At 47.1% G+C, this 24,275-nt stretch overlaps 1 protein-coding gene across 10 annotated transcripts in view; it reads right to left on the bottom strand.

Annotated features, from left to right (window-relative positions):
• The window catches only part of TANK (TRAF family member associated NFKB activator), an 85,537-nt gene that overhangs the window by 34,507 nt on the left and 26,755 nt on the right, over nt 1–24,275 (bottom strand). For 2 of the 10 annotated variants that reach the window (XM_044304187.1, XM_044304177.1), the window contains exons 1-2: nt 14,977–15,052; nt 11,368–11,445 (exon numbers count right to left, since the gene is read on the bottom strand). The exons of 2 other annotated variants lie outside the window; for them this stretch is intronic. The gene's annotated coding sequence lies outside the window, so the exon portion shown is untranslated. Of the gene's footprint in view, nt 1–11,367; nt 11,446–14,976; nt 15,078–24,275 lie in introns of those variants that run through there. 6 more of the 10 variants (XM_044304178.1, XM_044304180.1, XM_044304183.1 and 3 more) reach the window with 5 other exon arrangements.

Genomic DNA, 24,275 nt, shown 5'->3' on the forward strand with positions numbered 1-24,275 from the left:
TTCTGGAACCATCTATTGAAAATTTCTTGCCCAGCCCAATTTTTTCTATGTAATTACTGTATACTGTATATGCCATACGGAAAAATAGAACAGAAACGGAAAAACAAAAAACGGAACGGATCCATGAAAAACGGACCGTAAAACAATGAAAAAGCCATACGGTCGTGTGAAAGAGGCCTAAGGGCTCATGCACACAACTTTTGGATGTTTAGCGGTCCGCAAATTAAAGATACGTAAAACATGGATACCGGCGATATGGCTGACCCATAATAGAACAGTCCTATACATGTCTTTAATACGGACAGTAATGGGACATGTTCTATTTTGTTGCTAAAAGGACATGTGGACATGGAATGCACACAAAGTCAATTCCTGGTTTTTTTTTTTTTTTTTTTTTTGCAGCCCCATTGAAGTGAATGGTTTTGTATATGGGTAACCAAAAAAACAAAAAAACAGAACGGAAACGGACAAAAAATACGTTCATGAGAATGAGCCCTAGCACACAGTCTGGTGTGAACCAGCACAGTAGGTTTTGTGCAGAACGGCCAATCATGCCAAACACTTATAGTTACTCCTTAAAGCTTGCAGCATTAGAGATGACATTTTTGTCACATGGAGTCTTCAGTGATCATAAATGATTGTCACATTTACAAGTTCAAAATCAGACATTTCAGCCAATGTTTAATCTTAGGCTGGTTTCACATCTCAGTTTCTTTTTCCGTTCCTCTGATCCATCAGAAGAACAGAAATAAAAACAGGATCCTGTAAAAATGCTGATCCTGTGCATCCGTTTGAGGCATTTCTGTCTGAGATCCGTTTTTTTAAAATGGAAAATAAGTCCTGCATGCAGAATTTGTTTTTCCGTCTTAACAAAAACAGATCTCAGATGCAAACGGATGCTAAATGTGTACAACAGATGCACAGGATCCTGTTTTTTTCTGTTCGTCTGATGGATCAGAAGAATGGAAAAAATTAATGGTGATGTGAAACCAGCCTTATGTGCAAAAAATTGTACCCCCTCACAGTAGTTATCCCCATTGTGCCCCCTTAATAGTAAATGCAAACTGTGCCCCCTTCACAGTAGTAATGCAAACTGTGCCCCCTTCACAGTAGTAATGCAAACTGTGCCCCCTTCACAGTAGTAATGCAAACTGTGCCCCCTTCATTGTAGTAATTCCCTCTGGCTCTATGCCCCCTTCATAGTAGAAATGCCCATTGTGCCCCCTTAACATTAGTAATACCCTCTGTGCCCCCTCCATAGTAGTAAAGCCCTCTGTGCCCCCTCCATAGTAGTAAAGCCCTCTGTGCCCCCTCCATAGTAGTAAAGCCCTCTGTGCCCCCTCCATAGTAGTAAAGCCCTCTGTGCCCCCTCCATAGTAGTAAAGCCCTCTGTGCCCCCTCCATAGTAGTAAAGCCCTCTGTGCCCCCTCCATAGTAGTAAAGCCCTCTGTGCCCCCTCCATAGTAGTAAAGCCCTCTGTGCCCCCTCCATAGTAGTAAAGCCCTCTGTGCCCCCTCCATAGTAGTAAAGCCCTCTGTGCCCCCGCCATAGTAGTAAAGCCCTCTGTGCCCCCTCCATAGTAGTAAAGCCCTCTGTGCCCCCTCCATAGTAGTAAAGCCCTCTGTGTCCCCTCCATAGTAGTAAAGCCCACCCCCCCCCCCACCTTAGTACGCCACTGCTTACGTGTATTACCAGATCAACTATTATAGTACTGCACCTCACAGACAAGCACGCTTGGCTCATGCCTTTTAATTTTAATACTGAGAGGTGATTAGGCTCATGGGAGTCACTAGATTAAAACATTCGGGGCCTGGGCCCCAGATGTTTTGTCCCGGGCTCCGAATGTACTGCCTGCTAATGGAAAACAAAATGCATGACTACTAACCAGGGATGCACTGCAGGAGCTGAAGGACCTGTAATTACATCACAGTCAGGTGATCTGTGCTAGAGGCAGAGCTCAATGGTGGAGAAGGACTTTCGATGATGTCACCATCATGTGATAAGTGAGGAAGGCGGCGGAGCTAAGCTCTGAAGAGGAGAACAAGTGGAGAAGACCCTGACTGTTATGGCTTCTGTGACTGAGGAGAGGTAATTAAAGGGACAGATACAGTGTGAGAGCCAGAGGAATGCTGGGAGTTGTAGTTCTGCTCTCTTACATCATCTCCTGTCACGACAGGTGGGTAAGCGGGGAAACAACCAAAAACAGGGAAAACCAACAGAACAAATGACTAGGCCCAAAAGCTAGGGAGAAAAGGGTCATCTCCTAGCGATCCCTAAAAGCTTTCCCTAGACTGCTGTGCCCATGTGCATACCCTTAGGGTGGATATGCATATCCCCTCGTGCCTAAATCTGAACACCCTGGGCAAACCCTAAGCAGCAGGGAAAAGAGAAAAGGCAACCTGCTTCTTCCAACCAGGAAGAAGCACGCGTTTCCCTAGAGGCCTAGAAAACACACACAAGGGGAAAGGAAGGAGAGGACTTAACTTGAGCAGACGATCAACCACAAATCAAGACCTCCTAGAAAAGAACTATAACCCGCACAGGCCACTGGGGGTAGGAGGGATAAATAGCCTCACTAACAATGAAACCCAGTACACCTGAGGAAAGGTGGATCTAGCTCAAATCCAAATCAAAACAAACCAAGAAGTCAGACATGTGCAGCCAGTCTGACAGATCTCTGCACATTCACAGGGCAAGGCGTGACAGTACCCCCCCCCACCCTTCTACGGGTGACCTCCGGGCACCTCGGACCAACCTTATCCGGGTGTGCCCTGTGAAAGGCCCTCACCAGGTGGCTAGCACTGACATCAGCAGCCGGAACCCACATTCTTTCCTCGTGACCGTATCCCTTCCAGTGTACCAGGTACTGGAGGGAACCACGAACACGCGAGTCGAGAATCTTAGAGGATTCAAACTCCAAATTGCCATCTACCAGGATGGTGGCAGGTGGCAATGGAGATGGTTCCACATATTTCTTTAGTAAAGACCTGTGAAAAACATTATGGATCTTCTAGGTCTGCAGAAGATCCAGACGAAATGCCACCGGGTTGACAATCGCAGATATTTTGTAAGGACCAATAAATCTTGGACCCAATTTCCAAGATGGTACCTTCAGTTTAATGTTTCTAGTGGACAACCACACCGAATCACCCACACACAGGTCCGGACCAGTCATACGTCTCCTGTCAGTCATCCGTTTATATCTTTCACCCATCTTTTCCAAATTAACTTGGATCTTCCGCCAGATAGATGACAAGGCGGACCAGAATCTCTCCTCTTCTGGCATCCCAGAAGATCCAGTCCCAGAAAAAGTACCAAACTGTCGGTGAAAACCATATGCGCCAAAAAATGGCGACTTATCAGTGGACTCCTGTCTATGGTTATTGAAGGCAAACTCGGCTAGAGACAAGAACGAGGACCAGTTATCCTGGTTCTCAGCAACAAAACACCTCAAATAGGTCTCCAGGTTTTGGTTAGTGCGCTCTGTCTGACCATTCGACTGGGGATGAAAAGCAGAGGAAAAAGACAGTTGAATTCCCAGGCAAGAGCAGTACGCCCTCCAAAACATGAAAACAAATTGTGTCCCCCTATCAGACACCACATCAAAGGGAATGCCATGTAGTTTCACAATGTTATCGACAAAAACCTGAGCGAGAGTCTTGGCATTGGGCAAGCTAGGCAACGGTACAAAGTGTGCCATCTTACTGAAGCGGTCCACTACCACCAAAATTGCAGTTTTCCCAGAGGAACACGGTAAATCGGTAATAAAGTCCATGGACAAATGCGTCCAAGGACGAGACGGGATGGATAAAGGAAGAAGGAATCCTAAAGGCCGAGTGTGAGCCACCTTGGCGCGTGCACAGGTCTCACAAGCTGTCACATAACCCTCCACACTCTTGCGCAACCATGGCCACCAGAATCTCCGGGAAATAAGATCTATGGTGGATTTGCTTCCAGGATGTCCCGCAAGGACCGTATCATGATGTTCCTTGAACACCTTGTATCGCATTTCAGCAGGAACAAACAACTTGTCTGGGATACAAGAATCAGGAGCCTCCTCCTGGACCCCCAACACCTCCATCTCCAACTCGGGGTACAGAGCGGAAACCACCACCCCATCAGCCAAAATCGGAGCGGGATCCTCCGAATCACTGCCCCTAGGAAAACTACGTGACAATGCAACTGCCTTGACGTTTTTAACCCCAGGGTGAAAGGTGACCACAAAATTGAACCTAGTAAAAAACAGTGACCATCTAGCCTGTCTAGGATTCAGGTGCTTAGCAGACTGCAAGTAAGCCAAATTCTTGTGGTCAGTATATACCGTAATAGGATGAGTAGCCCCCTCCAATTTGAAAGCCAGCAACTATCTCCCACTTCATAATTTCTTTCAGCGGCCGAGAGCTTTCTAGAGAAAAAAGCACATGGACACCATTTGCTATGGGATGGACCCTGCGACAGAACTGCTCCGACCCCCACTTCTGATGCATCAACCTCCACGATAAATAGTTGAGACACATCAGGTTGCATAAGAATGGGAGCAGACACAAAACATTTCTTAATAGCAGAAAAGGCCTGTAATGCCTCATCCGACCAGACAGAGAAGTCGGCGCCTTTTTTAGTCATATCTGTCAAAAGTTTTACAATGGTGGAATAATTCAAGATGAATTTTCTGTAGCAATTGGTAAAACCCCAAAACCGCATCAGAGCTTTCTGATTCTCAGGCCGGTCCCATTCCAGTACCGCCCGGACCTTTTTCGGGATCCATACGAAAACCAGAGTCAGAAAGCAGGTATCCTAAAAATGGTAGCTCCTGGACAGCAAATACAAATATTTTCAATTTTGCATACAATTTATTCTCCCGAAGGATCGACAACACCTGTCTCACGTGATCCTGATGGGTCTCCAAATCGGGTGAGTAAATTAGTATATTATCAAGGTAAACAACAATGAACCTTCCCACTAAATGATGGAAAACATCATTCACAAATCGCTGAAAGACCGCTGGCGCATTAGTTAAACCAAAGGTCATGACAAGATTCTCGAAATGACCTTCGGGTGTATTGAAGGCTGTTTTCCACTCATCTCCTTCCTTGATTCTGATCAGATTATAAGCTCCTCTTAAATCCAGCTTGGAGAACACCTTGGCTCCGACAATTTAATTAAATAGATCAGAAATCAAAGGAAGGGGACATGGACCGTAATGAGATTCAATTCCAGGTTATATAAACACAGTTAAGTGATCCGTTTTTCTTTTTTACGAAAAAGAAGCCGACGGCCACAGGGGACTTAGGTGGCCTAATATGTCCCTTTGCCAAACTCTCAGCAATATACTTTCCCTTTACAACCTTTCCCAACCCGAAAGAGAAGCTTAGTCGAGATTTTGGCAGCTTAGCTCCAGGGATGAGATTGACCGGACAATTATATTCTCGATGTGGAGGCAGCTCCTGGACTCCACCCTCCGAGAATACGTCCACAAAATCAGAGAGAAACTGAGGTAGGACACCCCTGAGATAGAAGCACCAAGAAAGTTGTCCAAACAAAATTCACTCCAGCTACTGATTTGTCTTGTTTGCCAGTCAATAGTAGGGTTATGCTTTATCAACCACGGTAAACCCAGAACCATCGAAGCAGGCAAGCCCTTTATAACAAAACAAGAAATGGACATGTGAATCACCCACCCTTACGATACGAGTCAGACTCTTTTGTGAGAGAGGGGAGGAATCAATAGCAAACACTGGTATCTCTTTATCTAAAGTGCTAGTTCTAAAACCAAGATTTTGGAAGAACTGAAAATCAATAAGGTTTACCACCGCACCATTGTCAACAAATACCTCAAAATCACAATTTCCTGAGTCTAGCGCAACCATGGCAGGCAGGAGGAAACGGGTACTGCAGGGAGAATGCATATTTGCTTGCTCAGACTCCCCATTCACACTACCAAGAGTCAGGGAAGTCTTTTTATTTTCTCTTTATGTGAATACCTCCGTAGTTTTTCATTACCGCTTTGAGGTTTAACAAAAGGACATGCACAAACAAAATGACCTTCTTTTCCACAGAAGTAACATAGCTTATTCAGTTTCCTAAAATCCCTATCACCTGAGCGAAAGGAAACCTGGCCCAACTGCATAGGCTCCTCTCCTGCCCCTGATTCAAAAGTCATCCTACCCCAGGAACTAGGTGGGACGGATCCCTTTACAGATGGGACCCCCTGCTCGAGAGGAACCTTATACCTTTCTCTAAGACGTCTATCAAGCCGCACTGCCAAAGACATGGCCGTCTCCAATGAATCGGGATACTCATGAAAAGCAAGGGCATCTTTCAACCTCTCAGATAGCCCCTGACAAAACTGACTCCGGAGTGCAGGATCATTCCACCCCGAGTCAGTTGCCCATCTTCTAAATTCTGCACAATACGACTGCGCAGTACATTCTCCCTGTAACAAACTGCGCAGCTTAGATTCAGCCACAGAGACGCCGTCTGGGTCATCATAAATCAAGCCCAAGGCTCTAAAAAATTCATCCACCGACCGGAGGGATGGTGAACCCGTCGGCAAAGAAAAAGCCCAGGACTGCGCGTCCCCTTTGAGCTGAGATATAATGATCCCCACTCTTTGATTCTCGTCACCAGATGACATCGGCCGCAGACGAAAATACAACCTACAGGACTCCCTGAACCGTATAAAGTCATCAGCACCCCCTGAGAACCTATCAGGGAGAGCGACGTTAGGCTCTAAGCAGACCTGATTTCCTCTAACGGCGCCAGATGCCAGAGCATTCTGACACCGTGCAACAGAACTGCGGAGATCAGCAACCTCCAGCGATAATCCCTGCATGCGATCAGCCAAGGAGGGATAAATAGCCTCACTAACGATGAAACCCAGTACACCTGAGGGAAGGTGGATCCAGCTCAAATCCAAATCAAAACAAACCAGGAAGTCAGACATGTGCAGCCAGTCTGACAGATCTCCGCACATTTACAGGGCAAGGCGTGACACCTCCCGGCTAGGTTGAGAGTGATGTTATTTACAAGGGACTGTATGTTAGGGCTGAAGGGAGGGGTGTTATTTATATGTGGACTGTATATTGAAGGGGCTGAAGGGAGAGGAGTGATGTTATTTACATGGGAATGTATCTTGGAGGAGAGTGATGTTATCTAGGTCATGTGACAGCAGTTTAAAGGGGTTCTGCAGTTTTTTAAAACTGATGATCTCTCCTCTGGAGAGATCAGCATCTGATTGGCAGGGGTCCGACATCCGAGAAGGCAGCGGCTCTGGCAGAAGTGCTGCAGCCTTCTCGCTGTTTACGGCAAACCCAGTGACATCACGACTAGTATCAATGGCCTGGGCCTGCAGTAAACAGCGAGGAGGCCGCGGTGCTACTGCATGGGACTGTATGTTGGAGGAGCTGAAGACAGGGGATTGATGTTATTTACATGGGACTGTATGTTAGAGGAGGCAGGAGAGATGGCGTGATGTTATTTACATGGGGCTGTATTGTGGAGGGAGGGAAATTATGTTATTGGGTCTGTATTTGGAATTTCTGGGGCATTATAATTTCTGAGGGCACTACAGGGAGGATTATAACTATGGGGGCAGTGAAGGGGGGCTTTATAAATACAAAGGACATTATTGGGGTCCTGATTACTATAGGAGGCTCTATAGGAGTATTTAATCATCGGGGCTGTAGAGAGATTTATTACCACTGGGGGAACAATAGGGGGCCTTATTTCTACTGGGGGCTGTGTGAAGGCATTATTAAGGGTACTTTCACACTAGCGTTTTTCTTTTCTGGCATAGGAGTTCCGTCACAGGGCTCTATACCCGAAAATAACTGATTCGTTTTATCCCCATGCATTCTGATCGGATAGTAATCCGTTCAGTTTGCATCAGGATGTCTTCAGTTCAGTCGATTTGACTGATCAGGCAAAAAGATAAAACCGTAGCATGCTGCGGTTTTATCTCCGGCGAGAAAAACTGAAGACTTGCCTGAATGCCGGATCCGTCATTTTTCCCCATAGGAATGTATTAGTGCCGGATCCGTCCTGCACATGCGCAGACCGGTAAAAATGTGAAAAAATATACAAGACGGATCCGTCTGTCCACATGACAAGCGGAGAGACGGATCCGTTCTTGCAATGCATTTGTGAGACGGATCCGTGCTTTTAGTCATATCAAAATCGTCGGATCCGGCGGGCAGTTCCGACAACGGAATTGCCCGCCGGATCACACTGCCGCAACTGTGAAAGTAGCCTAATACTGGAGGACTCTTCTACTAATGGAGGCACTCTTGGGGAGCATTATCATGATTGGGGGCACTGTAGGGGGCAGTATTACTAATGAGAGCATTCTAGAAGTGAATTACTATGAGGAGCACTATTACTATAGCGGGACTATTTGTATAGCAGTAATTTTTAGGGGTATTGGGGGCACAGCGAGCAGCAGAATAACACTATTGGGACTCCAGGTTGTTGGGGGTGATGATAGAAATATGAGGAAGCTAAGATGTCTGTGTGTCACACTCTGCAGAGATGAGGCGACTGAGAGAAGTTGTCCGGACCCAATGTAGAAGATGATGACAGAGAAGATCAGTAGAGACGCCACTTGGGAGGCTCTGGATGTGGGAGGTATCTGCTGCTGTATACTCCTGTATGTTTGATAGTGTCTATGCGGGCAGGGGGCATTGACTGGGGCCATATACATTGGGGCTTGTACCCCGGCTCTTTTGAAACCCTAGCAACGCCCTGATTAGGCTCATCAGAAGGTCAACCTTTTGTGTATGGGCACCTTAAAGGGTCACTGAGTTTTCAAATATTTTTTTTTGATGTGTCAGAGACATATTAAAGAGGACCTGTCACTTCTCCTGACATGTCTGTTTTAATAGCTTGATGCATTCCCCATGTAATAACAATTCTGGAGCATCTATTCTTATGGACTATGTGTTGTGCCATTCCTTTATTATTTCAACTAGAGATTATGAATGGATTGCTAGCAGTCAGCAGTAAGGGTACAGAGGGGGCGGTAACCAATTGGGGGTGTGTCCCTGCACAGATTCACTCTATCCAATCAGTGCTGACATTTTCAGTGTGCAGGTACACCCCCCAACTGGTTACCGCCCCTCTGTCTTCTTACTGCAGACTGTTAGCAATTCATTCAACTTCTAGTAGAAATAATAAAGGAATGACACAACACTAAGTCATAAGAATAGATGCTCCAGAATTGTTATTACATGGGGAATGCATGAAGCTATTATAGCAGGCATGTCAGGAGTGGTGAAAGGTCCTCTTTAAAGTTTAATCAGTCAGGGGTCTAAGCGCTGAGACTGCTACGATCACTAGAACCGGGAGAGAGAAGTGCTCATATAGCTCATTTGTAACTCGCCAAAGGTACATTACCACCTTCCACACCTCCCCACTGTCTTCTATGGTTAATATAATGTCATCATATATATTAATGTCCAGGTCCTGTATAATTTGCATATTTTTTTCCATGTAAATGTTAGGGTTAAGTGTAATATGCCTGGTTCCCCAGCAGATGGCGGCAGTAAAGGCAGAGCTACCTTGTCTACAATGGAACCTTCTTTCCATTCTAGCTTGCTCCCTCTAGGGAGGAGTTTTAGTTAGTGAAAGGTAGTCTAGCTTACCCCGGTAAGGGGAAGGCTGTGTACAAGCCAGCAGAGCATCCCTAAGCTCTGCTGGATATGGAGGCCAAAGCTGCAAGCCTCACAAGCCAGGAAGAAAGTTACCCTGGATAAAGATAAAGACAGACCAGACTACAGAAAGTAAAGTTCAGCAGAAAGGAAAGGATTTCTATTTAATGCTGTTAGCACAGCAAAGCCAGAGAGCAACAGATGTAGCAGAGCCGAGTGTGTTTCCCTGCCAGAATTTATGCCAAATCCTGCTGGTAACCAAGAAAAAGTTGGAAGATTGTTTCCTGATTAAAGTTTATTCAAGTAAAGCTGTTATCAACTCCAAAACAAGTCTGGACTCACTTTATTTCATCAACCCCTTCATCAACTATCCCTTGCTCTTCTTTGGACGAAAACACCTGGGGTCCAGCGTATCCAGGTAGGAGCACCGTGACACGTGCACAGCCACATCTAAAGGGACATTATAGGCTACCCTTACACCACTCTTTCATTTCTACACCTGGGTACCACCAAAACCATCAACTTAAAGGGAACCTGTCACCTCCAACAAACATCCCAAGCCGGCAGCAGTACCTTAGAGTAGCCAGCAGCATGTTTGTAATAATCATTTTCTTCCTGCAGGCAGATGAAGCAAAAGCTGTAAAAATGTTCTTTGATCCCCTGCCGGCGCGCTTCTCTAGTCAGGCTTGAAGTCATGGAGGCAGCGGCGTCCTTGCTTCAAGTCACAGTAACCATGCCCCCTTCCCTGCCCCTTCCCTGTGACTGGCAAAGCCAGCTGAACTTTTGTGCATAAGCGCTGTCAGTCACAATGCAACTGGCATCACGAAAAAAGAAAAAAAACTCTAAGGCTACTTTCACACTAGCGTTCGGGCGGATCCGTTCTGAACGGATCCGCCCATAATAATGCAGACGGAGGCTCCGTTCAGAACGGATCCGTCTGCATTATATTAGCTAAAAAAAGCTAAGTGTGAAAATAGCCTGGGACGGATCCGTCCAGACTTTCAATGTAAAGTCAATGGGGGACGGATCCGCTTGAAGATTGAGCCACATTGTGGCATCTTCAAACGGATCCGTCCCCATTGACTTACATTGTAAGTCTGGACGGATCCGCACGCCTCCGCACGGCCAGGCGGACACCCGAACGCTGCAAGCAGCGTTCAGCTGTCCGCCTGTCCGTGCGGAGGCGAGCGGAGCGGAGGCTGAACGACGCCAGACTGATGCAGTCTGAGCGGATCCGCCTCCATTCAGACTGCATCAGGGCTGGACGGCTGCGTTCGGGTCCGCTCGTGAGCTCCTTCAAACGGAGCTCACGAACGGAAACCCGAACGCTAGTGTGAAAGCAGCCTAAGAAAGGACCACAGGCCGTCTGCCGGGCCGTCGCACATTCTCTGTCTTCGCTGCAGGAGACGGGCTCAATAGAAAGTCTATAGGCTCGTCTCGATGCTGTCTCTTGCAGCGATGAGAGAGAGTGTGATATACAATCGCTTTTCTCTCCTCATTCGAGAGATCAGATACGGACATGGCCAGTATCTGTGTTTTGCGGATCCACAACTTGCTGACCCCAAAACAGGCAACGGCCATGGGCATGAGCCCTAACTCTGTCTATGATGGGAATTTAGAGCTTACTCATAGCACAGATTGTTTGATTGGTTTTCAACCTAAGGGTGGGTTGTATAAAAACATTCTAGAAATTCTTTGCAAGGGAAGAACAAAAATAACAAACCTGAACTTCAAGATCACCAGTAATAATCTTCACTTCTGTTTCAATCCAACTTCAAAGGTTCTTAAACCCAAAGTTTACCTACAAAACAAAAAAAGGGTCCTTAGAGTTTGTGATGCATCTTGCGCCCACCCAGTGGTCAAATTAGCCAATACATATCCCGTACAGGTTTCTCAGAGACTGGGAACCACTTTACATATGGCCAGGCAAGATGCAGGGGTTAGAAAAAAACAAAAAAAGAATCACTGATGCTTTGGTTCCAAAGTTGAGCTCCCTTCTTCTCCACTTCCAGTTCCCCTGGATCGGAAGTGTGACGTGCTGTCTACGCGCACACCACCACTGCCGGCCAATCGGCAGCAGTGGCATGCATGTAGACGGCAAGTCCCACTTCCGGTCCATTGGGAATACCCTGCCAGCTGTGACACTTGAATATGTTCAATATAGAAAAAAACTGAAAACCAAATCATAAAGGGGAGGGAGGAGAGGGAGCTGAAGAAATGCTGAGTGACCAGGTCCCTCACAGTATTGACTCACAGTTAACCAACCTGGTAAGAGCCCAGGAAACCTTTATCTCAACTCCCCTACCCATAGTATACCACCACAGTACCACTTCCAGTGTGTACAAATTCAAGGGACTCTCCACACTGCTTGCAGTCATGGGCCCTTACACACTAAAGGGCCCTTAAGATCACCACACAAGGCTTCACATTTCCATGCACAAAGATTCAGAGCTCTAACTCTTGACTTATTATGAAACAGTGATGACCTGAGCTCAGGAAAGTTCATCAATATCTAAACGGCGAGGGTCTGACTCCTTGGCATCCCTGCGGGTCAGCCATTGGTAGGGGCTGCGGCACTTAGGTGAGTACTGTGGCCTCTGACTTCACATTGTTTGGTCACATAGACCTTTGTGCAGTTCAGTCCATTTCAAGTGAAAGGAATTGAGCTGCAATACCAAGCCTAGTCGCTATACAATGCACTGTGGCCCCTTCAAACACCCGGATCCTTGGTGATCAGATATTGATCTGGAGGACAGGTCACCAATATATAAAAGTCTTGGTAAATTCCTTTAAGGCTGGTTTCACTCAATGTATCTTTCACCACCAAACCCTTTCATTTTAAGTAGTGTTGAGGGAACCCGAACTGTAAAGTCCGGGTCCGTACCGAACTGTGTGTGTTCGGGTACCCGGACCCGAACCCGAACTATGCCGGAAAAGTTTGGGTTCGAGTTCGAGCATTTAATAAAGCTTGTTGAAAGGCTGCAGGGCAGCCAATCAACAAGCTTTTGAGCTGTAGGCACTTAGAAGCCATCACAGCCATGCCTAGTAATGGCATGGCTGTGATTGGCCGGTGCATCATGTGACCCAGCCTCTATACCAGCTGGATCACGTGTAGCACCGCCCATCAGCTCTGAGTAGTGCAGGGACAGGAAGCAGGCAGCTGAAGGGAGGGAGAGAGTTAGGAATCTGGCTTTTTGTTTTGTGGGTGGCCTACAGTAAAATGACTTTTTGTGGGTGCAATACACCAGCTTTGTACCCCTGACACAGAAATATAATAATTCATCTGGCTGTCAATTCTGTGGGTGACATATTCTCATTTTTGGTGTGAGATACATGTGCACTTTATACGTGACAGGGAAATTAATATAGTTAATCCGTCTGTTAGTTAGGTGCACGTCATATTCCCATTTTTGGTGTGAGGTACACCTACAAAGCATACCTGACAGGGAAATTAATACAGTTAATCCGTCTGTTAGTTTGGTGGGTGACCTCAAAGAATGAGGAGAGCATCAAATAAGGGACGTGGTCGTGGTGCTGCTGGTGTTGGTGGACCTCCTGTTGCAGGGAGAGGACATGGTCGATCTGTGTCTGCTACAAACCCAAATGAAAACACCTTCCTCAGGTCCAAGTAGACCAGTGTTCCTCAACTCCAGTCCTCAGGGACCACCCACTGGTCATGTTTTTAGGATTTCCTTAGTATTGAGCAGGTGATAAATTTAGTGTCAATGCCTTAGGACTTACCACAGGTGTCCAATCTGTGGGATATTCTCAAATCCTGACCAGTAAGGTGGGCGCTGAGGACTGGAGTTGGGGAACTCTGACGTAGGTGACAAAAACCTCAGCGTTATTTTGTAGGCCCGAATACCGGTGTACGAATGGTGAGGCCAGAACAAGTAGAGGCGGTAGTAGATTGGGTGGCTGACAGTGCCTCCAGTTCCTTCACATTGTCTCCCACCCGGTCTCCTGCTGAAAGCGCAGATTTGGCCCCTGCAACCCATGGGCATCTGTCTTTCACCTCAACCCCTTGCAAATCAGCCAAGCAGTCTGAGCCCCAAGTCATGCAGCAGTCTCTTATGCTTTTTGATGACTTTGCTGGCGGGGTTTCCGAGGGCCGTCCACATTGCCCTGCTCCAGAAGTGGAAGAGATTGAGTGCACTGATGCCCAACCACTTATGTTTCAGGATGTGGACATGGGAGGACCACCGCAGGTGCCAACTATTGATTGACAAAAATCGGCCAGGACGATTCGCGAATGTGCGTTTACGATCAAATGTTCGTGAACTGCGTGTTTATGGCGGGCCCCATTCACTTTAATGGCAAGCGAACCTGAAAAACCTTCAGGTCATATTTGCAGCCACCAAATACTTACTAGAAGTGCACAAATAGTCCCACAACATCGACAGTGATATACCAGATGGGGACCATTGGCAAAAATTCCCACAAAAAATATATATTTGAATCAAGGGCCATTTTTATGCTTCTTTAAGGGAAACTCTCAAAAATGTGCCCTGCTGAAGTCTAGAGAAATGTTATTTCCTATCGGTTTGATGTATACAAATGTGCAGCTCTCCATGTTTTTGTATCCTGCAGAGTCCATAAAAAAATGCATACGTTAACGTACATTTTTTTTCTACCATGGAACTGTATGGTGAACGGACGCCACTGTACGGCATCAGTCTGAGGCATCTGGTAACGCGTACATTTTTGGTATGCATTAAATGGATGGCAAAAATAGGACTGTGAACCCAGCCCTAGTGTCAGAATAAGCACCAGTACACAGCGGAGCAGCGTGGCAGTAGAGGGGAGGCCGCCATGTACTGACAGAGCGCTACCTGGTCCTTATGGTCAGGGATGAGGACTGTGTTTCCCAAAGAAGATTTTCTACTGGGAAATAGAGGGCACAGTATAATACACTAGAGTCTATATTATATAAAGATATTAGCCCTACCCCTGAATAATAATACAATCAGGTTGATAGTCTGCAGCTTTCAGCCTACAGCAGGGCTTGGTGGGAGGTTTAGTTTTACAACAGCTGGAGGGCCGCAGGTTGAGCGTGCCTGGTCTAAGACACCAGAATTCAGAAGTGTGTCGTGGAGCCTATGTCTGTGCCTCGTCCACAAGCCGGCAGCACATTTCTTTCTTGAGTGTCACTTTCAATATTGAGAAATCATGCTTCCACTTTCAAGCGATATAAGGGACTACAAGAAACAACGTAGCAGAGCTGAGACTGTACATCATAAAGAGTGTGGTAAATATGTAGCAAAGTAAAGAACTCATATTCCCCCAGTTTAACCCCAAAGTATCACTGTCAGGACCCCCCTTTACTACTCACCATTGAACACCTGGGACTAATACGGAAGCAACCTTCTGTCTGGGAGGTAGTAGGGAGGGTAGACACAGAGGAGTTGCTCTGCAGGCTGTCCGGACCTGCCCCTATGCAGATGAGATTAAGTAATACGACTTGTAGGTTTCAATGGGAAGAGGAAACTCAGTGAAAGCCGAGCCACGCTCCCTCTGACGTCTGCAGGAACACCTCCTTTGCACACGCTTTCAGGGCACATTTTGAACACACAGAGAAATTACTTGTGTGACATTTACCATCCGAAAACAGGGTGCAGCTCCAGCACCCAGGAAATAGAGAGAGAGGCCCCCTCCTCACTCCTATTCTGTATTTGTAGTGAGTTTACCCCAATCGTAAAGCACTTAGAGTGCTCTATAAATAAAGCCTATTGCAATGATAATCTGACCAACTGGATATAGTTTCAGTTGCTTTTTCGGAGTAGGACAAACAATACTGTTAATCCTGAGTCCCATGGTTCGTGAATAGAATTCTGAAACTAAAGTGAAGACTGACACTTTGCAAAAGCAGAGCAGTAGAAGGGTGGGAGCAGAGAAGGAATGTAAAATAATGTGTGTGTGTGTATATATATATATATTCTTTCGCCATAGCAATCTGCACCTGCATAGGGTTGTGCGGGCTGAATCCCCCATATACATATATATATATATATATATATATATATGTAATAATGCATAGATATGTGTACATATAAACACACACACATACAGATTATATATATATATATATATATATATATATATGTATAGGATTCTGGAGCATATTCTCTTAAAGGGGTTGTCTGAAATTTTGACTTTGAATACCTATCTTCCGGATAGGTCATCAATATCAAATCAACAGAGGTCTGACTCCTGGAACCCCTGCCAATCAGGCCTTCTTGTGGGCTCTTCCTAGGCCAGTGATGTCACATTCATCAGTCACATGACCTAGGCGCATCTCAGTACCGTTCAAGTGAGCAGGGCTGAACTGCAATATATTTATTTATTTTACGCACTTATATAGCGCTACTATATTCCGCAGCACTTTACAGACATTATCATCCAACTGTCCCCAGCGGAGCTCACAATCTAAGTCCCCATCAGTATGTCTTTGGAGTGTGGGAGGAAACCAGAGAAAACTCATGGGGAGAAGATACAAACTCCATGCAGATGTTGTTCTTGGTCGGATTCATACCCAGGTTCCCAGCGCTGCAAGGCACCAGTGCTAACCACTGAGCCCAATATCAACAACAGCCACTATCTAATGGATGGCGCTGTGCTTTGTAAGCTGTAAGGAGAGTGCTGCAACCTCCTTAAACAGCTGGTGGGTGGGGGTCCCGTGTGTCAGACCCCCCCACGCGCCAATTTCATATTGATGGCCTATCCTAAGCATAGGTCATTAATATTACAATCTCGGAAAACCCCTTTAACACTGTGGGTGGTCATTTACTTCAGCCTAAGGCCTCATGCACACGACCGTTGTGTGCATCCGTGGCCGTTGTGCCGTTTTCCGTTTTTTTTCGCGGACCCATTGACTTTCAATGGGTCCGTGGAAAAATCGGAAAATGCACCGTTTTGCAGCCGAGGCCGTGATCCGTGTATCCTGTCCGTCAAAAAAATAAGACCTGTCCTATTTTTTTGACGGACAACGGTTCACGGACCCATTCAAGTCAATGGGTCCGTGAAAGAACACGGATGCACACAAGATTGGCATCCGTGTCCGTGATCCGTGGCCGTAGGTTGCTTTCATACAGACGGATCCGAAGATCCGTCTGCATAAAAGCTTTTTCTGATCTAAGTTTTCACTTCGTGAAAACTCATTTCCGACAGTATATTCTAACACAGAAGCGTTCCCATGGTGATGGGGACGCTTCTAGTTAGAATACACTGCAAACTTGGTACAAGACTGCCCCCTGCTGCCTGGCACCACCCGATCTCTTACAGGGGGATATGATAGCACAATTAACCTCTTCAGGTGCGGCACCTAAAGGGGTTAATTGTACTATCATATTCTCCTGTAAGAGATCAGGGCTGCCAGGCAGCAGGGGGCAGACCCCCCCCCCTCCCCAGTTTGAATATCGTTGGTGGCACAGTGTACGCCCACCATCGGCCCCCCCCCTTCCTCCCTCTATAGTTAAAATCGTTGGTGGCACAGTGTGTGCCCATCACCCCCCCCCTTCCTCCCTCTATAGTTAAAAATCGTTGGTGGCACAGTGTGCGCCCACCATCGCCCCCCTCCATCTCCCCCCCCCCCATCATTGGTGGCAGCGGAGTTCCGATCGGAGTCCCAGTTTAATCGCTGGGGCTCCGATCGGTAACCATGGCAACCAGGAAGCTACTGCAGCCCTGGTTGCCATGGTTACTTAGCAATAGTACAATAGTAGAAGATTCATACTTACCTGCTTGCTGCTGCGATGTCTGTGACCGGCCGGGAGCTCCTCCTACTGGTAAGTGACAGTTCTTTAGCAATGCACCGCACAGACCTTTCACTTACCAGTAGGTGGAGCTCCCGGCCGGTCACAGACATCGCAGCAGCAGGCAGGTAAGTATGAATCTTCTACAATTGTACTATTGCTAAGTAACCATGGCAACCAGGGATGCAGTAGCTTCCTGGTTGCCATGGTTACCGATCGGAGCCCCAGCGATTAAACTGGGACTCCGATTGGAACTCCGCTGCCACCAATGATGGGGGGGGGGGAATGGGAGGCCGCACACTGCCACCAATAGTTGTTACTACTATAGAGAGAGGGGGGGCCGATGGTGGGTGCACACTGTGCCACCAACGATTTTTAACTATAGAGGGAGGAAGGGGGGGGCGATGGTGGGCACACACTGTGCCACCAACGATTTTTAACTATAGAGGGAGGAAGGGGGGGGCGATGGTGGGCGCACACTGTGCCACCAACGATTTTTAACTATAGAGGAAGGAAGGGGGGGGGGCGATGGTGGGCGCACACTGTGCCACCAACGATATTCAAACTGGGGAGGGGGGGGTCTGCCCCCTGCTGCCTGGCAGCCCTGATCTCTTACAGGAGAATATGATAGTACAATTAACCCCTTTAGGTGCCGCACCTGAAGAGGTTAATTGTGCTATCATATCCCCCTGTAAGAGATCGGGTGGTGCCAGGCAGCAGGGGGCAGTCTTGTACCAAGTTTGCAGTGTATTCTAACCTGAAGCGTCCCCATCACCATGGGAACGCCTCTGTGTTAGAATATACTGTCGGAAATGAGTTTCACGAAGTAGCTCATATCCGACAGTATATTCTAACGTAGAGGCGTTCCCATGGTGATGGGGACGCTTCAAGTTATGTTCGGGTGTCCGCCTGGCCGTGCGGAGGCAGTGCGGATCCGTCCAGACTTATAATGTAAGTCAATGGGGACGGATCCGTTTGAAGATGACACACTGTGGCTCAATTTTCAAACGGATCCGTCCCCATTGACTTGCATTGTAATTCAGGACGGATCCGTTTGGCTCCGCACGGCCAGGCGGACGCCAAAACGACTTTTTTTTCATGTCCGTGGATCCTCCAAAAATCAAGGAAGACCCACGGACGAAAAAACGGTCACGGATCACGGACCCACGGACCCCGTTTTTGCGGACCGTGAAAAAAAACTGTCGTGTGCATGAGGCCTAACACCGGGTTTTTGGCATAAAAAGTAGCAAAATTTGTTGCAAAGGGCATTTTGCTCAAAGATCGTGTTAGTTTTGTGTTTACTGCTGCTTTTGCCACTTTTTAAAAAGTGAGAGGAGCATAGAAGAAGTGGCGGATTTACACATTTGCTACCAGCAAACTGACATAAAGTCTAACTGAATTCTACTCCACGTCTCCACCCCATGCAACAAATTAATTAAGAGTCCTGCACCTTTTAATAACTTGGATGGATCTTCCTCCAGAGGGTTTTTTGACAAATGACTGAAATACCAGTCTTTAGTAAATGCCCCCTGTGTCTTGCATTGTTCCTCTGCTATTCTTCCTAGAAATGTAAGGATCAATGACTGCGAGTTATCATTCGGATGCAGTCAGACCTGATTGGCCAGTGACAGAATGTGTAGGGCCACCCCCAAATGGTGACCCCCAGTTGTCAAATGATTCATAAATTGCTAGGAAGAAAACACATAGGAACGACACAACACAAAGTTCTAAAATAAAAGATGGTCTACAATCGCAGCATGATCTATATTCTGCGTTTTTAACGCAGGACAGGCCCTATAGAAGTGAATGGGGCTGAGTGAAAATCGCAAGCATCTGCAAGCAAGTGCGGATGCGGTGCGATTTTCACGCATGGTTGCTAGGTGACAGTCTATTCACTGTATTATTTTCCCTTATAACATGGTTATAAGGGAAAATAGCATTCTGAATACAGGATGCTTAGTAGGTGATCAATTGAGGGTTAAAAAAAATATAAAAAAAATTAACTCACTTTCTCCTCTTGATTGCGTAGTTCCCGGTCTCTTCTTTACTTCTTTAATGATGAATTACCGGCTAGGACCTGTGGTGACGTCAGATCACATGCTCCAATCACATGGTCCATCACCGTGTGTGTGTGCGTGTGCGCCCTTGGGGTTCTGCAGCATTACATGCCTATTCTTGTCCACGATTGCAGACAAGAATAGGACATGTTGTTTTTTTTTTGTTTTGTTTTTTAATTGCAGAACAGATGCCGACCCAGAAAAACGGTTGTCTGAATGCACCCTTACCATCATGAAGTTGCATGGATAGGTGACTTTGCAACCCGGTCACGTGACACTCCTCTTCTGAAAATCCTGTTTCTGCTAAAGTCACATCCTTTACCAGATTTCTGGTCGATGGACGGGGACCTCACTATTCCTCTCCCTGGCTCATGTGTTAATGAGGTGGATTGAGCAGTTTGCACATGCACCAGAGAGAGAGGAGTAGTTCTGGCCCCGTCAATAGCAGTCCATCAACCAGATCAGAAACTTGATAAACCTGATAAGGAACAGTCATGTGACCAGATTTCCACAGAATCCACGCACCTTTGAGGTGGTAAGTTACTTAGGAAGTTTCTTTCACAAGCAAGATATGAGTAGTTAAAGTGAGTTTGCGGGACACGGTGGGTCCCAGAAAACCTCTTTAATGAGGGCACCCAACACTTCATACTGCAGTATGTCAAGAATAAAATATAAAAGTTATGACAATAGATATGGAAAAAAAAAAAAGCTAATGCAAAATCGGATGTTTCAATTGCAGGGACCCTGTCACGCTCTAGTGTGGGAGGGAAACCCCACACCGAACATAGGAGAGAAAGGGGAAAGGAAGTAAGGCCTGAAAACTAAGGAAGGAAGATGGACACCTCCTAGTGAAAATCCTAATCAAAGCCCTGACTGACTACCAGTATGAATGCACCCCAGAGGTAGGTGAGTTCATACACGGGAATACCTAAAGTCTAGTGTTGATCAAGCACCAAAGTGCTCAGGTGCTCGGGCTGAACACCTTGGGATGCACAATGGGATAACCCGAGCATTAAACCAGGCACCCCCTGCTCTGAAGAGGGGAGGGTGTCTGGTTCACAGGAAAAGGTCAGAATCTGATGTAAACACCACTGAAATGGTTTGGGAACAGCATGGGGAGGATGTCTGGATGCATCTTGGACTCCCAGGTCGCTGCTGGTGTTGTCTGAGTAGTACACCACTTTTACAGACTGACAATAATACGCACAAAACCAAAGATAAAATCGATTTTAGAGGAAAATTGTTAGGAAACATTCTTTCTGTATATTTACTTGTATATAAAGTGCAAGTGCTGCCAAAAATTACAAGGAAGAGGCATTCCAATATAACCTGTATATCACATAAAGAAGGGCCTCATTCACATTGTGGTTCAATTGTTCAGGTAGTGGGACTCCTACACTCATAAAGCCTATGCACTAAGTGAAAGGGCTGCCAAAAATGACAAGGAAACGGCACTCCAATACACCTTTTATTACACATAAAAAAGGGCATCATACACCCTTGAAAAATTATGATGGATGGCCTGCTGGTGAGCTGACCCTCTAAAAAATTATGTGAGGGCCTGCAGGTGAGCTAACCCTCTAAAAAATTATATGCAAGGGCCTGCAGGTGAGCTGACCCTGTAAAAGATTGTAGGCGAGGGCTTGCAGATGAGCTGACCCTGTAAAAGATTGTAGGTGAGGGCCTGCAGGTGAGCTGACCCTGTAAAAGATTGTAGGTGAGAACCTGCTGGTGAGCTGATCCTCTAAAAAATTATATGCGAGGCCCTGCAGGTGAGCTGACCCTGTAAAACATTATATGCGACGAATAATCATGTTGATATTATGGAAGAGGAGGAGGAGGATGAGAAAAGGAAGATTCAACCATATACCCTTGTTTGTGGCGGAAGGGGTACATGGGAATACAGTGTATTCAGTACATTATAAACAACACATTTAAAGTGCCTTTATGTTCATCAGCTTTCCTCTGGTGGAGTCAAGAAGTCATGGTCAATCCAGGCCTTGTTCATTTTTATAAGAGTCAGCCTGTGAGCATTTTCAGTTGACAGGCGGATACGCTTATCAGTTATTATGCCCCCAGCAGCACTAAATACCCGCTCAGACAAAATGCTGGCAGCAGGGCAGGCCAGCACCTCCAAGGCGAAGAGCACCAGTTCGTAGCACGTGTCCAGCTTGGACACCCAGTAGTTGTAAGGCACTAAGGGATCATTGAGGACGCTGACACGGTCTGCTATGTATTCCGTCACCATCTTCCCAAATTTTTCCCTCCTTGTGACACTAGGCCACGCATCAGGGTGAGGTTGCTGGCGGGGTGTCATGAAACTGTCCCAGGCCTTGGAGAGTGTTGCCCTGTCTCTGTTGGAACTGCTGTGTGTTCCCCTGGTCTCCCCTCCTCGGTTGCCCAAGGAACTACAGACTCTGCCGCCAGCATTGTCAGATGAAAAGTTTTGGAGCAATTTTTCAACAAGGACCTTCTGGTATTGCACTGTTTTGCTCGTCCTCTCCACCAGAGGAATGAGAGATGAGAAGTTCTCTTTGTAGCGGGGGTCGAGAAGGGTGAACAACCAGTAATCCATGTTGTCTAAAATGTGTATAACGAGCGGGTCGCTGAAAAGGCAGCCTAACATGAAGTCAGCCATGTGTGTCAGAGTACCAACAGGCAAGACTTTGAGTCATCCTCCTGATGATGGCAGCAATCTCCTCATCCTCTTCCTCCCCTCTTCTGCCCACCCACGCATAACAGATGGAATTGAACTTCCATGGGTACTACACTCTGTAGCGGAGGCAACCATCTCCTGCTCCTCTTCATCGTCCAATTCGCGCTGAGAAGACGAACTGAGGGTGATCACCCTGTGTAATGTCTTCCCCAATTTCCACATGCAAAGATTCATCCTTACTTGTGAGCAGCGAGCGTTTCAGTAGATACAGAAGTGGGTTGTTTACGCTGATAATAGCGTTATTGCCATCTGTGTTGATTCCTCAAAGTTTCTTAAAACCTCACAGAGGTCAGACATCCATGCCCACTCCTCGCTTGTGTATAGCAGAAGCTGACTGGAAAGGAGACAACCATATTGCAGCTGGTATTCCACTACTACCCTCTGCTGCTCACAAAGCCTGGACAACATGTGGAACGTCGAGTTCCAGCGCGTGCTCATGTCGCACAACAGCCAGTGAGCTGGCAATTTCCAGCGCTGCTGCAGTGTTCACAATCCGGCTGAAGCTGTCAATGACTTGAGGAAATGTGCACCCGGCCTCCACAACGTTCACCCAGTGTGCCGTCAGGGAAATGTAGTGTCCCTGGCCGAATGCACTTGTCTATGTGTCCGTGGTTAAGTGGACCTTCCCCGTAACTGCGTTGGTCAGGGCACGTGTGATGTTACAGGAAACATGTTGGTGTAAGGCGGGCACAGCACACCTTGAAAAATAGTGGCGGCTGGGAACTGCGTAACGTGGGACAGCCGCCGACATCAGGCTGCAGAAGGCCTCAGTGTCCACAAGCCTAAATGGCAACATTTTCAGGGCCAGTAATTTTGAAAGTTGCGCATTGAGTGCTATGGCCTGTGGCTGGGTGTTTGCGCTTGCGTTCAAATACCTGGGTTAAGGACATTTGTATGCTGCGCTGGGACACGTAAGTGGATGTGGTCGCTGATGGTGCTTGCGAACGTCCAGGTGCAGGGCGGGAGGCATCTGGGCCTGCACCTTCGACAGGGGATTGGCCAGCACTGTAACACAGGGGAAGAGGAGACAGTGGTGTGACGCACAGACACAGATTGTGGACCCAGGTGTTCGGCCCACTTATTACGGTGCTTGGATGCCATGTGGCAGATCATGCTGGTGGTGGTGAGGTTGCTAGTGTTCACGCCCTGGCTCATTTTGGTGTGGTACAGGTTGCAAACTACTATTCTTTTGTCATCCGCACTTTCTTCAAAAAAGCACCATACTGCAAAACACCTACCCCTTGGCAAGGGAGATTTCCGCAAGGGGGATGCTCCGTGGAAGAGTTGTGGGCCTGTTTGGTGTGGCCCGCTTTCTCCCTTTTGCCACCCCACTGCCTCTTCCAGCCTGTTGCGGTGCAGCAGATCCCTCCCCCTCTGTACTGCTGTCCTCGCTCGGCTTTCCACCTTCCCATGGTTGGGTCAGTGACTTCATCGTCCACCACCTCCTCTTCCACTTCCTCACTCTGCTCATCCTCCTGACTTGTTGACCTCTACCTCAGTGATTGACAACTGTGTCTCATTCTCTTCATCAACCTTTTTAGACAGTAATTGCCGTTGACTTATTGGCAACTGTGTCTCATCATCATCCACCTCATTAAACAGTAATTGCCGTTTCCCACCGTCATCTTCTTGTGACTGTGGATGCTCAAGAGTTTGGGAATCAGGGCACAAGATCTGTCCCTCTTCAAGCGTGCTTGGCAAAAGAGCCAAATCAAGGAATGGTGCTGAAAAGAGCTCCTCGGAATATCCTGAGTGTGGGATCGTGTTGAGCAGACTCGGCTACTGAGACTGGACTTGGTGGAAGACAAGGTGGTGCTTAAGCGACTGGAAGCATTATTTGCTGCAATCCAACCAACCACCCGGTCCAACTGGTTTGACTTCAAGAGTGGTGTCCTGCGCCACCCTGCAAACTGGGACATGAAGCTAGGTATTGTGGTGATTGGTTTTTCTTGTGCTCTGGCAGCAGGCACAGTTTCACCGCGCCCAGGGCCACGGCCTCTGCGTGCACCATCAGCATCACAGGCCACTGCCCCGTCCCTTACTGCTCATCAGCATAATAAATGTTATATATGCTTGAAAGTCTGTCACACGTACAGTAGCGTAGGAT

This window comes from Bufo gargarizans, chromosome 8 (assembly GCF_014858855.1).
Source record: "Bufo gargarizans isolate SCDJY-AF-19 chromosome 8, ASM1485885v1, whole genome shotgun sequence".
Classification (NCBI taxonomy): Eukaryota; Metazoa; Chordata; class Amphibia; order Anura; family Bufonidae; genus Bufo; species Bufo gargarizans.